Genomic DNA, 13,763 nt, shown 5'->3' on the forward strand with positions numbered 1-13,763 from the left:
ACTCTTGGCATTAGCTCACCAGTCAACCTACTGTGTACTGAACATTCATATTGCAATGTACAAAAGAGAGATCAGGGTCCAGAGTTATGCAGAGGTCCTTCACAGTTTTATTTGAGACGACTGTACAACCATTAAGAGTAATTGTCAGATTCAACAGAAGATCTCTTTGTTTCTTGGGACCAAATGCTTGCATCTCTGTTTTGTCCAAGTTTAAAAGTAGAACGTTTGCAGCCATCCACTTCCTTATGTCTGAAACACAGGCTTCTAGCGCGGGCAATTTTGGCCTTCACCATGTTTCATTGAAATGTACAGCTGTGTGTCATCCACATAGTTAACAAAATTAACATTATGTTTTCGAATGACATCCCCAAGAGATAAAATATATAGTGAAAACAATAGTGGTCCTAAAACGGAACTTTGAAGAACACCGAAATTTACAGTTGATTTGTCAGAGGACAACCATTCACAGAGACAAACTGATATCTTTCCGACAGATAAGATCTAAACTAGGCCAGAACTTGTCCGTATATACAAATTTGGGTTTCCAATCTCTCCAAAATTGTGGTGATCAATGGTATCAAAAGCAGCACTAAGGTCAGGAAGCATGAGGATAAATGCAGAGCCTCAGTCTGATGCCATTAAAAGGTCATTTACCACCTTCACAAATGCAGTCTCAGTGCTATGATGGGGTCTAAAACCAGACTGAAGCGTTTCGTATACATTGTTTGTCTTCAGGAAGGCAGTGAGTTGCTGCGCAACAGCCTTTTCTAAACATTTTGAGAGGAATGGATGATTTGATATAGGCCGATAGTTTTTTATATTTTCTGGGTCAAGGTTTAGCTTTTTCAAGAGAGGCTTTATTACTGCCACGTTTAGTGAGTTTGATACACATCCGGTGGATAGAGAGGCATTTATTATGTTCAACATAGGAGGGCCATGCACAGGAAGCAGCTCTTTCAGTAGTTTAGTTGGAATAGGGTCCAGTATGCAGCTTGAAGGTTTAGAGACCATTATTATTTTCATCATTGTGCCAATAGATACAGTATAGTACTAAAACACTTGAGTGTCTCTCTTGATCCTAGGTCCTGGCAGAGTTGTGCAGACTCAGGACAACTGAGCTTTGAAGGAATACGCAGATTTAAAGAGGAGTCTGTAATTTGCTTTCTAATAATCATGATCTGAAGTGAAAGCCATCCTCTCTTGGGGAATGTTGCTTTTTAGTTAGCTTTGCGACAGTATCAAAAATACATTTCGGATTGTTCTTATTTTCCTCAATTAAGTTGGAAAAATAGGATGATCGAGCAGCAGTAAGGGCTCTTCGATACTGCACGTTACTGTCTTTCCAAGCTAGTCGGAAGACTTCCAGTTTGGTGTGGCGCCATTTCAGTTCCAATTTTCTGGAAGCTTGCTTCAGAGCTCTGGTATTTTCTGTATACCAGGGAGCTAGTTTCTTATGAGAAATGTTTTTAGTTTTTAGGGGTGCAACTGCATCTAGGGTATTGCGCAAGGTTAAATTGAGTTCCTCAGTTAGGTGGTTAACTGATTTTTGTCCTCTGATGTCCTTGGGTAGGCAGAGGGAGTCTGGAAAGGCATCGAGGAATCTTTCTGTTGTCTGTGAATTTATAGCACGACTTTTGATGCTCCTTGGTTGGGGACTGAGCAGATTATTTGTTGCAATTGCAAACGTAATATAATGGTGGTCCGATAGTCCAGGATTATGAGGAAAAACATTGAGATCCACAACATTTATTCCATGGGACAAAACTAGGTCCAGAGTATGACTGTGACAGTGAGTAGGTCCAGAGACATGTTGGACAAAACCCACTGAGTCGATGATGGCTCCGAAAGCCTTTTGGAGTGGGTCTGTGGACTTTTCCATGTGAATATTAAAGTCACCAAAAATGTGAATATTATCTGCTATGAATACAAGGTCCGATAGGAATTCAGGGAACTCAATGAGGAACGCTGTATATGGCCCAGGAGGCCTGTAAACAGTAGCTATAAAAGGTGATTGAATAGGCTGCATAGATTTCATGACTAGAAGCTCAAAATAAATACAAATTGTGTAAAACTATCGTAAATGTTAGCAACACCTCCGCCTTTGGGGGATGCACGGGGATATGGTCACCAGTGTAACGAGGAGGTGAGGCCTCATTTAAGGCATTTACATTACACATAAAACAAAATATAAAACAGTGTAACATTATTACACCACTACATGTCTATAATACAAAATGTATAATACCACCATACAACAATATTACAATCTACGTGTGTAGAGTGCGTGTGCTAGCATGTGTGTGCATATGCGTCTGTACCTGTATGTGTGTGTCTCTTCACAGTGCCCGCTGTTCCATAAGGTGTATTTCTATCTGTTTTTAAAATCTGATTCTACTCCTTGCATCAGTTACCTGATGTGAAATGGAGTTCCATTTAGTCATGGCTCTATGTAGTACTGTGCGACTACCATAGTCTGTTCTGGACTTGGGAATTGTGAAGAGACCTCTGGTGGCATGTCTTGTGGGGTATGCGTGGGTGTCCGAGCTGTGTGCTAGTGGTATAAACAGACAACTCGGAGCATTCAGCTTGTCAACACTTCTTACAAAAAAAGTAGTGATGAAGTCAATTTCTCCTCCACTTTGAGCCATGAGAGATTGACATACATATAATTAATGTTAGCTCGCTGTGTACATTTAAGGGCCAGCTGTGCTGCCCTGTTCTGAGCCAATTGTAATTTTCCTAAGTCCCTCTTTGTGGCACCTGACCACACGACTGAACAGTAGTCCAGGTGCGACAAAACTAGGGCCAGTAGGACCTTCCTTGTTGATAGTGTTGTTAAGAAGGCAGAGCTGCACTTCATTACGGACAGACTTCTCGCCATCTTAGCTACTGTTGTGTCAACATGTTTTGACCATGACAGTTTACAATCCAGGGCTACTTCAAGCAGTTTAGTCACCTCAACTTACTCAATTTCCACATTATTTATTACAAGATTTAGTTGAGGTTTAGGGAATTATTTGTCCCAAATACAATGCTTTTAATTTTTTTAATATTTAGGACTAACTTATTCCTTTCCACCATTCTGAACCTAACTGCAGCTCTTTGTTAAATGCTGCAGTCATTTCATTCGCTGTAGTAGCTGATGTGTACAGTGAGGGGAAAAAGTATTTGATCCCCTGCTGATTTTGTACGTGTGCCCACTGACAAAGAAATGATCAGTCTATAATTTTAATGGTAGGTTTATTTGAACAGTGAGAAACAGAATAACAACAACAGAATCCAGAAAAACGCATGTCAAAAATGTTATAAATTGATTTGCATTTTAAAGTATTTGACTTTACTCAAAGACAGTGGCATGTTGTTATTAAAGTTTGAAAAAAGTAAGGGGCCTAGACAGCTGTCCTGGGGAATTCCTGATTCTACCTGGATTATGTTGGAGAGGCTTCCATTAAAGAACATCCCTCTGTGTTCTGTTATACAGGTAACTCTTCATCCACAATATAGAATGGGGTGTAAAGCCAGAACACATACATTTTTCAAGCAGCAGACAATGATCGATAATGCCAAACGCACTGAAGTCTAACAGCCCCCACAATCTTTTTATGATCAATTTCTCTCAGCCAATCATCAGTCATTTGTGTAAGTTGAATGTCTTTCCCTATAAGCATGCTGAAAGTCTGTTGGAAATTTGTTCACTGTAAAATAGCATTATATCTGGTCAAACCATTTTATCCAAAAGTTTCCAAAGGGTTGTTAACAGACTGATTGGTCGGCTATTTGAGCCAGTATGTTACGAGTGCGCTGAGAGTCAGGAAGCAAGTTCAGGTAGTGAGTGTTTAATAAATAAAATAAACAATGAACACGAAATGCAAACAACGCACTGACATAAAACAGAGTCAATAACACCTGAGGAAAGAACCAAGGGGAGTAACAGATATCGGGAAGATAATCAAGGAGGTGATGGAGTCCAGGTGAGTGTCATGAAGTGCAGGTGCGTGAGACGATGGTTACAGGTGTGCGAAATAATCAGCAGCCTGATGACCTAGAGGCCAAACTCCGTTTTCACAATTCCTGACATTTAATCCTAGTAAAAATGCCCTGTTTTAGGTCAGTTAGGATTACCACTTTATTTTAAGGATGTGAAATGTCAGAATAATAGTAGAGAGAATGACTTATTTCAGCTTGTATTTTTTTCATCACATTCCCAGTTGGTCAGAAGTTTACGTACACTCAATTAGTATTTGGTAGCATTGCCTTTAAAATGTTTAACTTGGGTCAAATGTTTCAGGCAGCTTTCCACTAACTTCCCACAATAAGTTGGGTGAATTTTGGCCCATTCCTCCTGACAGAGCTGGTGTAACTGAGTCAGGTTTGTAGGCCTCCTTGCTCACACATGCTTTTTCAGTTCTGCCCACAAATTTTCTACAGGATTGAGGTCAGGGCTTTGTGATGGCCACTCCAATACCTTCACTTTGTTGTCCTTAAGCCATTTTGCCACAACTTTGGAAGTATGCTTGGGGTCATTGTCCATTTGGAAGACCCATTTGCGATCAAGCTTTAACTGGGACTGATGTATTGAGATGTTGCTTCAATATATCCTCATAATTTTCCAACCTCATGATGCCATCTATTTTGTGAAGTGCACCAGTCCCTCCTGTAGCAAATCACCCCCACAACATGATGCTGCCACCCCAGTGCTTCACGGTTGGGATGTTGTTCTTCGGCTTGTAAGCCTCCCCCTTTTCCATCAAACATAATGATGGTCATTATGGCCAAACAGTTCTATTTTTGTTTCATCAGACCAGAGGACATTTCTCCAAAAAGCGGGGTCTGAGATGCCGAAGCTTCCCACCATTAGCTCTGACAAATTGAAAACCCTAGTCATTGGCGACTCCATTAACCGCAGTATTAGACTCAAAACGAACCATCAAGTGATCATACACTGTTTACCAGGGGGCAGGGCTACCGACGTTAAGGCTAATCTGAAGATGGTGCTGGCTAAAGCTGAAACTGGCGAGTGTAGAGAGTATAGAGATATTGTTATTCACGTCGGCACCAACGATGTTAGGATGAAACAAACAGTCAGAGGTCACCAAGTGCAACATAGCTTCAGCATGTAAATCAGCTAGAAAGATGTGTCGGCATTGAGTAATTGTCTCTGGCCCCCTCCCAGGTCGGGGAGTGATGAGCTCTCCAGCAGAGTCTCACAACTCAATCGCTGGTTGAAAACTGTTTTCTGCCCCTCCCAAAAGATAGAATTTGTAGATAATTGGCCCTCTTTCTGGGACTCACCCACAAACAGGAACAAGCCTGGCCTGCTGAGGAGTGACGGACTCCATTCTAGCTGGAGGAGTGCTCTCATCTTATCTACCAACATAGACAGGGCTCTAACTCCTCTAGCTCCACAATGAAATAGGGTGCAGGCCAGGCAGCAGGCTGTTAGCCAGCCTGCCAGTTTAGTGGAGTCTGCCACTAGCACAGTCAGTGTAGTCAGCTCAGCTATCCCCATTGAGACCGTGTCTGTGCCTCGACCTGGGTTGGGCAAAACTAAACATGGCGGTGTTCGCCTTAGCAATCTCACTAGGATAAAGACCTCCTCCATTCCTGTCATTATTGAAAGAGATCGTGATACCTCACATCTCAAAATAGGGCTACTTAATGTTAGGTCCCTTACTTCAAAGGCAATTATAGTCAATGAACTAATCACTGATCATAATCTTGATGTGATTGGCCTGACTGAAACATGGCTTAAGCCTGATGAATTTACTGTGTTAACCTTTCTGGGATATGTGGAACGCTAGCGTCCCAACTGGCCAAAAGCCAGGGAAAATGCAGAGCGCCAAATTCAAATAAATTACTATAAAAATCAAACTTTCATTAAATCACACATGCAAGACAGCAAATTAAATTCACTTGTTGTGAATCCAGCCAACATGTCAGATTTCAAAAAGGCTTTTTGGCGAAAGCAAACAATGCTATTATCTGAGGATAGCACCTCCGTAAACAAAGAGAGAAACCATATTGCTTTCCTGCAGGCGCGACACAAAACGCAGAAATAAAAATATAATTCATGGCTTACCTTTGACGAGCTTCTTTTGTTGGCACTCCAATATGTCCCATAAACATCACAAATGGTCCTTTTATTTGATTAATTCTGTCGATATATATCCAAAATGTCCATTTAATTGGCGTGTTTGATCCAGAAAAACACCGGTTCCAACTTGCGCAACGTAAAACTAACCTGTCTCACGACGGTCTAAACCCAGCTCACGTTCCTTATTAGTGGGTGAACAATCCAACTTGGTGAATTCTGCTTCACATTGATAGGAAGAGCCTACATCGAAGGATCAAAAAGCGTCGTCAAAAGTTACTTGTAAACTTTGCCAAAATTTGGGCAGGCATTTCATCCGGACGTGAAAATAATGCCCCCTGTCACCAAGAAGTTAATGTGTTAGGACTCCAGGAAGAGTAGCTGCTGCCTTGGCTAATGGTGATCCCTAATAAATACGAACACAAATAACTTTTCATTGATTGTCATAACATTAAAATAAGTGATAATTATTCTAAAAAGGTCTGGCCTTTTGATTTGCGTTCAAAATAATCAAATCATACAAAACATGCATTTATCGCTTATCCTCAATCAATTATTCATGGGTTGTCAACGAAACATCAAACTAAATCCAAATTATTCAAACGCTTAATGGAACTGAAGCCGTCACTGCCATACAAGTTTTAGCTTTGCAAATGGTGTTACACAATTACCTGCCGGTGACTCTTAGCACACCATCTCACAGCCCTCTCTTAGAGACAAACATTTTAACTGGCCCTTCCCACCTCTGGCCCTAACCAAACCGATTGGTTGCTAGGGACCAGCTTGCCAGGTGCCTTATCACACCGTGGGGTCAGCCATTTAAAGGCAGTCATCTTAGGTTCCAGATCTCAATTACTGCCGCCCCTGTGTCTTCTTCAAGCGATTGCAGAGAGAGCATCAAGCTCATACTCCTTTACCCTGCCCAAAACAACAGTATTCATATCTTGAAATGTGGGATGGTGTGTAAATTAAGTAGAGGGAGGAACATTGTATTTGTGTATATTACTGCTGGTCACAGACCAGCAAAATAAGGAGAGCCAGATTACTCTTTCAAATGGTGTGTAATTACAGAGTGCAGTAGTGTGCAATTATTGATGTACATAATGTATAGGTCCCCTTGTCTGTCCAGTGCCCTGACCACTGTTTTGTTTCAAGGTACTTATGGAGACAACACCTGTTCCCGAGACATAACACCACAACCCTGAAGACCTCCACCTGGCCGCCACATTGAAGCTCGCTCAGAACAAGCTGCAGAAGTCAAGATTAATTTGGTTAAGTAGGAAATGCTGTATCCCTCATCCTACACATTTTACTGGACCAGGGTATCTGTAGACCAGGGTATCTGTAGACCAGAGTATCTGTAGACCAGGGTATCTGTAGTGGGATTTGGTTTGTTAGGTTGATGTGAGGACTGCTAATAGTGTTTGCTGTACTAATGATTCTGATGTGCCGCTTGAAACATGACATCCGTTAAAGTCATGCAACGGACACACAGTGCCTAAATTATCCTCAGCCCAGCTACTGTACAAGGGGTACCAGTACTGAGTTGATGTGCAGGGGTACGAGGTAATTGAAGTAGATATGTACATATAGGTCGGGGTGAAGTCACTAGGCAACAGGATATATAATAGACAGTAGCAGCAGCATATGTGATGTAGAAGTGTGTGTGTGGCAAATGTGTGCCTGTGTGAATATGTTATTGTGTGTGTGTGTGTGTGTGTGTGTGTGTGTGTGTGTGTGTGTGTCTGTGTGTCTGTGTGTCTGTGTGTGTGTGTGTGTGTGTGTGTGTGTGTGTGTGTCCGTGTGTTGGAGTGTCAGTGTAAGTATGTGTATGGGTAGAGTCCAGTGTGTGTGCATAGAGTCGAAAATAATAAAAGGGTCCAAGCGGATAGTCCAGGTAGCTATTTAGTTAACTATTTAGCAGTCTTATGGCTTGGGGGTAGAAGCTTTTCAGGAGCCTTTTGGTCCCAGACGTAGTACTCCTGTACTGTTTACTGTGTGGTAGCAGAGACTCTGACTTTGGGGGATGTAGTCTGACAATTTTTAGGGCCTTCCTCTGACACCACCTGGTATAGAATTCCTGGATTGCAGGGAGTTTGACCTGGGCCATACACACTACTCTCTGTAGCGCCTTGCGGACAGACGCAGAGCAGTTGCCATACCAAGCCGTGATGCAGCCAGTCCAGATGCTCTCAATGGTTCTGCTGTTGAACTTTTTAAGGATCTGAGGGCCCATGCCAAATCTTTTCAGCCTCCTGAGGAGGAAGAGACGTTGTTGTGCCCTCTTCACGACTGTGTTGGTGTGTTTGGACCATGATAGGTCCTTAGCGACGTGGACACCGAGGAACTTGAAGCTCTCGACCCGCTACAGTACAGCCACATCGATGTGAATGGGAGTGTGTTCGTCCAGGGTCTTTCACTGGGATTCTGGAGACGGTTGTAAACACAACATGAACCCTAGCTGCAGCCACCTCTTCCAGTCAGCCACCTTGTCCAGTTCAGCTTGAGTTAGTGGTTTATTGAAAATATTGAAAAGTGGATTATAAAATTAAGTCTTGACAGTCAATGTTCATTAATTGGAGAGGGGAAATTTCCCCAGCCCCATCCTTCAGCTGTTTACCTAAACTAATGTTGTGGACTGTGATGTCATTGTCAAAAGTCCCACTGGTGTGTGCTTCCTTTTCCACAAAGCTTTGAAAATAAGCAATGTGAGTTTATTGCCTAATGCAGATTTAAAGCAGCCTACTGTTTTAAGCAATTAAGATTCAATAGATGTACTGTTAATAAATGGTTTACAGAACTAAAACAAAATAACTTAGAAGGTTGACATTTTTTAAGAAAGAGACAATGTTTTACTATAAAATAAGAGGGTGAAGCCATGAAGATAGGATTAATAATGAAATATTCTCTGCATTCTGTTGTCCTCTTCTTGATGTCAATCCTTCCTGTTCTCCAATTAGTATCTGTCTCTTCTTTCAGTGTCTTTCCCAGACCTTTTTAGAATTTTGCACTTGATGTTTCTATGACAATCAATGCAAAGATCTTGCGAACAAGAGATTTAAAAGCATTTTTATATGATTTGATTATTTATATTAAATCAACACATTCATTTTTATGCAAATCAAATGTTGTAAAAGTAGGCAAGACATTTTTTAAATAATTAGCACTTGTTTTTATGTTTCTATGACAATCAATGCAAAAGTTATTGCGAACAAGAGATTTAACAGTGAATGTCAGATATAAAACATACTTTACCTCAGTGCTGAGCACTCGCTCAAATGTGGATTGTAGAATCTATTTAACACACCGATCTCATTCAACACAGCGCTACAGGTTGGCTAATGCCATGCGTCCTAGACTACACGACTTTCAAAATCCTAACATTGCTGAGCCTTGTCACACCATGGGGTCAGCTCCCTGTTTCATCAGGGAGCCTCAAAGATGAAGAAAACAAATGTCATCGCTGAATTCACATTATGTTTTCTATTTCATGCAACCACAGAATATAATTAAAGCAACATTTCACATTGTTAAAGTTGAGAGTTATCAAAGTATCAGGGGGTGTACAATGAAACTGGGTGTGTAAGTATGCCTCCAAGATAATATGGTAAAGTTGGCCTCATGTATAGGTCCTCGAAGAAATAAATAACACCAAGGACATGAAAATCCATCATAATCCACATTTCTTAAGTGAAATAAAAATCTAACAACATTTTCCAAACGAATACAAATGAAAAACAAAGATATCTTCATTGCATACTGTATGTCTTCACACTCCATAGTTCAGAGGTGGGACCACAGGTCTCCGAGTGGTGTGGTGGAAAAACGTTTCATGGGCACATAGTTTTTCCTGATCTGGTAAGCTAACCACACAGACACAGAAAATAACATGATTGGACAATAAAACTCACAGGGCTTGCTTTATGCAGTTTTGCATCATGTAGTCCTGCCCTCTGCAACTGTAGGTCTAATAAAAAATATACTCATGTACACATGTATTGTGTTTATTGCTAAATTCCAGTACATCATTTTGGATTGAAAAAGTATTGGTAGCCAAGTCAGTAAGTTTGAATATAAAGCACATTTGATCCCATTCACATTTTCTCACAAACAAATGGGCTATAAATACATAACATTACCGCTTTACCCTGGCCAGAACGCATAATAGGCTAGACTATACAGCTGCTGTTATTAGTAGCCTACAGTCTACGGTCAAAAATAGTCTTGTTTCCATGCAATACAGCATCCCAGCAAACAGGGGATGTCCTGAGGACATTCAACGACATTCCCATTAGGTCTCTTAAGGGTTTTGGCGTAACATTATTCCACTGACGTTATGATAACGTTCTAAGAACGTTGCGTGATGGACCCAAGGGAATGTTCTCTCGGGGACCATTCTCTATTTCCCTGTTTGTTCCCAGGAGATCACCATGTCACCATCACCATGTCCATGACCATCACCATGTCAGAACCTTTTAAAGAGGTTCTCAGGACTTTAATTTTACTAGTCCTTTGGACGTTGTGTGATGGTCCCAAGGGAAAGTTCACAGGGGGACCTTTTTTATAGTTTAGATTTTGTCCAGTCCGGTCTGACTGTTGACGTTAACATCAAAGCCAGGGTGGACTGACCAAACTTAAACAACTTTTCAACGTCCAAGGATGTCAGGTGTCGGGTGGTGAGATGCTCGTTACAGTAAATGGAAAGAGAGGAGGCTCATTGATAGGTGTCAGTAAGAACTGGGAGAGTTGGCATTACCAGGAGATTGAGAGAGAGAGGCAGAGAGAGAGGGGGGGGGGAAGGTCTTGTCCAGATTCTGACTGTTTTAACACCTGGTTTGATCACCAGACGACAGGAAGACAAAGAAAACCATTAAGAGCTGAACATAACAGTATGCCAGTGGAAGGGAGTGGCAGGTGCAGGCGACCCAACTGTGTTTTGTGTCTTCTATGATTTCCCAGTGTAGCCAATTCAGTTGCAGTAATTCCTTTACTGATTTGTTTTGGTAATTCTGAGCTTTAATCACTTGATAATTCATCAACAAAATTAATATCAGTAAAATCACTATAACTAATTGGTAGGTCTACCATTACTTATTACTTCTGTAAACGTTTATTATCCTCCACCCTCATAAGGGAGAGAAATGAGAAAATATAAAGATACAGTGTGTGGGTTTTTGTAATGGCAAAACCTCTTGGCATACCGATCCCTTTAGCGGGATCATTTTCGTCAACATCCGCTGAATTGCAGATCGCCAAATTCAAATGAAATTACTAAAAATATTTAATTTTCATGAAATCACAAGTGCAATATAGCAAAACACAGCTTAGCTTGTTGTTAATCCACCTGGTGTGTCAGATAAATTAAAAAAAGAAGCTTTACAGCGAAAGCCAACCAAGCATTTATGTGAGGACAGCTCTCAGCAGACAAAACATTACAAACAGCTAGCAGCAAAGTAGATTGGTCACAAAAGTCAGAAAAGCAATTGAATTAATCGCTTACCTTTGATGATCTTCCGATGTTTGCACTCATGAGACTCCCAGTTACACAATAAATGTTTGTTTTGTTCGATAAAGATTATTTTTATATCCAAAAACCTCCATTTGGTTGGCACGTTTTGTTGAGTAATCCACAGGCTCATGCAGGTCATGACGGGCAGACGAAAATTCCAAATAGTATCCGTAAAGTTCGTAGAAACATGTCAAACGTTTTTTATTATCAATCCTCAGGTTGTTTTTACAATAAATAATCGATAATATTTCAACCGGACGGTAGCCTTTTCAATACAAGAGAGAAAGAAAAGGTCTCGTTCCTGTGTCGCACGTTATCCACTGACGCGATGTGAACATTCTCGCTAATTTTTCAGAATAAAAGCCTGAAACTATGTGTAAAGACTGTTCACACCCTGTGGAAGCCATAGGGAAATGAATCTGGTTTATATTAATTTAAATGGAGGACAGGCTTGCAATGGAACAGAGTATTTTCAGAAAAACAGCACTTCCTGGTTGGATTTTCCTCAGGTTTTTGCCTGCAATATCAGTTCTGTTATACTCACAGACAATATTTTGACAGTTTTGGAAACTTTAGAGAGTACTCCATCCTAATAAGCCAATTATATGCATATTCTAGCTTCTGGGCCTGAAAAATAGGCAGTTTACTTTGGGAACGTGTTTTATCCAAATATCAAAATACAGCCCCCTTGCTTCAAGAGGTTTTAAACTTACAGAAGGTAAACCATTTATCCAAAACTAAATATAAGTGTTGGCAGGGGTCTTTACATCAATATTATTTTGTTTTGATGTATTTCTGATACCTTTTAAGATTTTTTCTTGTACAGTGGGGAGAACAAGTATTTGATACACTGCCAATTTTGCAGGTTTTCCTACTTACAAAGCATGTAGAGGTCTGTAATTTTCATCATAGGTACACTTCAACTGTGAGAGACGGAATCTAAAACAAAAATCCAGAAAATCACATTGTATGATTTTTAAGTAATTAATTAGCATTTTATTGCATGACATACTGTAAGTATATGATCACCTACCAACCAGTAAGAATTCCGGCTCTCACAGACCTGTTAGTTTTTCTTTAAGAAGCCCTCCTGTTCTCCACTCATTACCTGTATTAACTGCACCTGTTTGAACTCATTACCTGTATAAAAGACAACTGTCCACACACTCAATCAAACAGACTCCAACCTCTCCACAATGGCCAAGACCAGAGAGCTGTGTAAGAACATCAGGGATAAAATTGTAGACCTGCACAAGGCTGGGATGGGCTACAGGACAATAGGCAAGCAGCTTGGTGAGTAGGCAACAACTGTTGGCGCAATTATTAGAAAATGGAAGAAGTTCAAGATGACGATCAATCACCCTCGGTCTGGGCCACCATGCAAGATCTCACCTTGTGGGGCATCAATGATCATGAGGAAGGTGAGGAATTAGCCCAGAACTACACTGCAGGACCTGGTCAATGACCCGAAGAGAGCTGGGACCACAGTCTCAAAGAAAACCATTAGTAACACACTACGCCATCATGGAATAAAATCCTGCAGTGTACGCAAGGTCCCCTGCTCAAGCCAATGCATGTCCAGGCCCGTCTGAAGTTTGCCAATGACCATCTGAATGATCCAGAGGAGGAATGGGAGAAGGTCATATGGTCTGATGAGACAAAAATATAGCTTTTTGGTCTCAACTCCACTCGCCGTGTTTGGAGGAAGAAGAAGGATAAGTACAACCCCAAGAACACCATCCCAACCGTGAAGCATGGAGGTGGAAACACCATTCTTTGGGGATGCTTTTCTGCAAAGGGGACAGGATGACTGCACCGTATTGAGGGGAGGATGGATGGGGCCATGTATCGCAAGATCTTGGCCAACAATCTCCTTCCCCCATTGAAGATGGGTCGTGGCTGGGTCTTCCAGCATGACAACGACCTGAAACACACAGCCAGGGCAACTAAGGAGTGGCTCCGTAAGAAGCATCTCAAGGTGCTGGAGTGTCCTAGCCAGTCTCCAGACCTGAACCCAATAGAAAATCTTTGGAGGGAGCTGAAAGTCTGTATTGCCCAGCGACAGCCCCGAAACCTGAAGGATCTGGAGAAGGTCTGTATGGAGGAGTGGGCCAAAATCCCTGCTGCAGTGTGTGCTAACCTGGTCAGGAACTACAGGAAACG

The sequence above is a fragment of the Oncorhynchus nerka genome, linkage group LG22, assembly GCF_034236695.1.
Source record: "Oncorhynchus nerka isolate Pitt River linkage group LG22, Oner_Uvic_2.0, whole genome shotgun sequence".
NCBI lineage: Eukaryota > Metazoa > Chordata > Actinopteri > Salmoniformes > Salmonidae > Oncorhynchus > Oncorhynchus nerka.